Below are 4,034 nucleotides of genomic sequence, written 5' to 3'. Positions count from 1 at the left end.
TCCTAATCCCTAAATCTTTTCTCTAACCCAGGGGTCTTCAAACGTGGCCCTTTTATGACTTGTGGACTTCAACTCCCAGAATTCCTCAGCCAGAGGGGGGGAACTATGGGCCCTTTTATGACTTAATTTAATTAAATTTAATAATTTGATTTCTATACCGCCCTTCTCCCGAAGGACTCAGGGCGGTGAACAGGGCAATACACAATAAAAATCAGATACAAAAATTAAAAAACCATTAAAAACCAATTAAACATCATGCCCATAAAATCAATACATATTAAGTTAAAAACTAATTTTAAAAACCCAACCCCATCCCATCAGACCAGGCCAGCTTGTTCGAAAAAGAATGTTTTAAGATCGCGCCGGAAGGAGCGAAGGTCGGGGGCCGTCCGGAGCTCAACCGGTAAGCTGTTCCAAAGGTCTGGCGCGCCCACAGAGAACGCTCTCCCCCTGGGGGTCGCCAATCGGCATTCTTTGATCGGCGGCACCCTGAGGAGGCCCTCTCTGTGGGAGCGCACTGGACGGAGGGACGTTGACGCCGGTCGCAGGTAGAACTTGTGGACTTCAACTCCCAGAATTCCTCAGCCAGAGGGGGGGAACTATGGGCCCTTCATGACTTGTGGACGTCAACTCCCAGAATTCCTCAACCGGGGGGGGGAACTATGGCCCCTTCATGACTTGTGGACTTCAACTCCCAGAATTCCTCAGCCAGAGGGGGGGAACTATGGCCCCTTCATGACTTGTGGACGTCAACTCCCAGAATTCCTCAACCAGAGGGGGGGGCAACTATGGCCCCTTCATGACTTGTGGACTTCAACTCCCAGAATTCCTCAGCCAGAGGGGGGGAACTATGGCCCCTTCATGACTTGTGGACTTCAACTCCCAGAATTCCTGAGCCAGCATGGGGAACTATGGCCCCCTACATGACTTGTGGACAATAAAGGCTTACCTCAGGGGTCTTCAAACATGGCCCTTTTATGACTTGTGGACTTCAACTCCCAGCGTGCCTGGCTGAGGCATTCTGGGAGTTGAAGTCCACAAGTCATAAAAGGGCCACGTTTGAAGACCCCCCTGCTCTAACCATGGATAAAATAGATCCCAGATTTGAAAATGTTCTGTTTCTTCCTTTTCTTTCAACCTTAAAAGCAAGTCTGTCCATTTCTGCAGTCTCGTATTTTTTCGATTATTCTTCTGGTGGTGTTTCTTTGTTCTACCAGTAATGTGCAAATATAATTCTTGCCGCTGTTATCACATGTAGAATCAAATATGTACTTTGCTTATCAGAATTTTCTGGCATTATACCTAGTTTAAAAAAATCAGGTTTATAGTCTATGTGTTTCTCTAACAGTTTTTCTAACCAAGTGCTAATTTTTGTCCAATATCTCCTTGCTTTAACACATGTCCACCACACGTGATAATAAGTACCTGGTTTGTGTTTACATTTCCAACCTTTCTCTGACATATTTTTAAATATTTTTGCTAATTCTGTTGGCAGCAGGTGCCATCTAAAGAATATTTTGTATGGGTTTTCTTTATATGAAGCTGATGTTGTCAATTTATAGTTTCTTCCCCACAGACTTTGCCACTTCTTTGCTCCACTAACTCTTGTTCATTTATAGGGAACAGTTGCTGGAATTGGATATGTGTAGTTTAATGAAGAGAAGGGTGAGGGGTGACATGATAGCAGTGTTCCAATATCTCATGGGCTACCACAAAGAAGAGGGAGTCGAGCTATTCTCCAAAGCACCTGAAAGCAGGACAAGAAGCAACGGATGGAAACTAGTCAAGGAGAGAAGCAACCTAGAACTAAGGAGAAACTTCCTGACAGTTAGAACAATTAACCAATGGAACTACCTGCCTCCAGAAGTGGTGAATGCTCCAACACTGGAAGTTTTTAAGAAGAGACTGGACAGCCATTTGTCTGAAATGGTATAGGGTTTCCTGCCTTAGCAGGGGGTTGGACTAGATGACCTCCAAGGTCCCTTCCAACTACTACTACTACTTCTTCTTCTTCTTCTTCTTCTTTTTCTTTTTATTATTATTATTATTATTATTATTATTATTATTATTATTATTATTAATTATTATTATTATTATTATCCATCAACTCAAAGCAACATCCGCAGCTCTCTGGCCTCTTAATTTTCCTCACAACAACCCTGCAAGATAGGTTGGGCAGCTTCTGACAAGCCACGTTCACGGGGAAGCCTGATTGAGTGGTCAACCCCGTGCCTAACTTAACGACTGCAGCGATTCACTTAACGGCTGTGGCAAGAAAGGTCGTGAAATGGGACAAAACTCATTTAACCCGTGTCTCGCTTAGTGAGAGAAATTGTGGAGCTCAGTTGTGGTCGTTAAGTATTCCTTTTCTATATTCTTCTATTCTATTCTATATTCTATTCTATTCTATATTGCAGACATGTCAAACACAAGGCCCGGGGGCCAGATCCGGCCCGCGAAGTGGTTTCATGCGGCCCGCAAAGCCATCCTGGAAACAGTGAGGGAACGGCCCCCACTGCCTTGGCCCTGGCCCAGAGACCCTCAGATCTGTCCCACTCCTGCCCAGGCCCCCATAGGCACCCTTGATGCCAACGATGCAGAGCTGGCCACGCCCACCCAGTAGGCCATGTGCACTCTGGCCACGCCCACCCAGTAGGCCACGCCCACCCTGGCCATACCCACCCGCCCCCCTGAGGGCAACTGCAATGCTGATGCGGCCCTCAATGAAATTGAGTTTGACACCCCTGCTATATTGTATTGTATTGTATTGTATTGTATTGTATTGTATTGTATTGTATTGTATTGTATTGTATTGTATTGTATTCTATTCTATTCTATTCTATTCTATTCTATTCTATTCTATTCTATTCTATTCTACTGTACTATACTAATACTAATACTAATACTAATACTAATACTATACTATTTCTATTCAGGTCTTGGAGGATCAGGGTATTAATAACTATAATATGACGCCTTTTAGCTATGTGCAGCTCCACTCACACAAGAGAGAAGCTTTGGGCTGCCGTTCGCAGTAGTGGGGACGCTCGTGCACCGGCCCACCACTCACATGGCCCTGTGGCAAATAGGCCGGTAGTGGGCCACAGAACCCACAGATTGGGGACCCCTGCTCTAAAGGATTCAATAGATCCCATGGGACAGAGGCTGAAGTAGTCAAGACTGATAACGCTGGAGATCCCTTGTTTGTCCAATCTCCTACGCAGGATGGGAAGATCTAATTCCAATGCTAAGCAAGCAGAGATGGTTAGCTCTCCACATAGAATCCGTCATTTGTAAAATACACATGCCCCATATTTCTGGAAAATAAGACCGGGTCTTATATTAATTTGTGCTCCAAAAGGCACATTAAAGCTTATTTTCCAGTTAGGGCTTATATTCGAGGAAATACGGTCCGTCTGGCTGATGATCTGAACTGGGGCTTACTTTGGGGGCGGGGCTTAGATTACAAGCATCCTGAAAAATCACGCTGGGGCTTATTTTCCAGTTGGGACTTATTTTAGGGGGAATACGCTAGTCCTCGACTTAACGACAACAATGGAGTCCAAGCTTTCCTTTGCTAAGCAACTTTTGCCCCATTTTTACGACCTCCCTTGCCACAATTGCTAAGCGAAACACTGCAGTTGTTAAGCGAATCATGCGGTCATTAAGTGAATCTGGCTTCTCCCATTGACTTCGCTTGCTCGGAAACCAGCTAAAGGAAGATCGCAGAGTGTGATTACGTGACCCCGTCACAAATGCTTGCCATTGCTTAGTGCCCCAAATTTTGATCACGTGACCATCTAATCATATTACATCTAATCATATTGCCCACGATTTCTGGTGGCAAGCTGTTCCACTGGCTAATTGTCCTCACTGTGAGGAAGGTTGCTTCACTCTTTGGTCAGTTTCCAACCGTTGTTTCTCGTCCTCCCCTCTCTGGTGCTTTGGAGAATAACTTGAACCCCGTCTTCTTTGGGGCAGCCCCTCAAATACTGGAACACTGCTATCATGTCTCCCCTATTTCTTCTTTTATT

The sequence above is a fragment of the Vipera berus genome (genome assembly GCF_964194415.1).
Source record: "Vipera berus genome assembly, chromosome: 5".
In the NCBI taxonomy this organism is placed as follows: Eukaryota; Metazoa; Chordata; class Lepidosauria; order Squamata; family Viperidae; genus Vipera; species Vipera berus.
The sequence above is the reverse complement of the archived record's forward strand: the minus strand, read 5'-3'. Positions refer to the sequence as shown.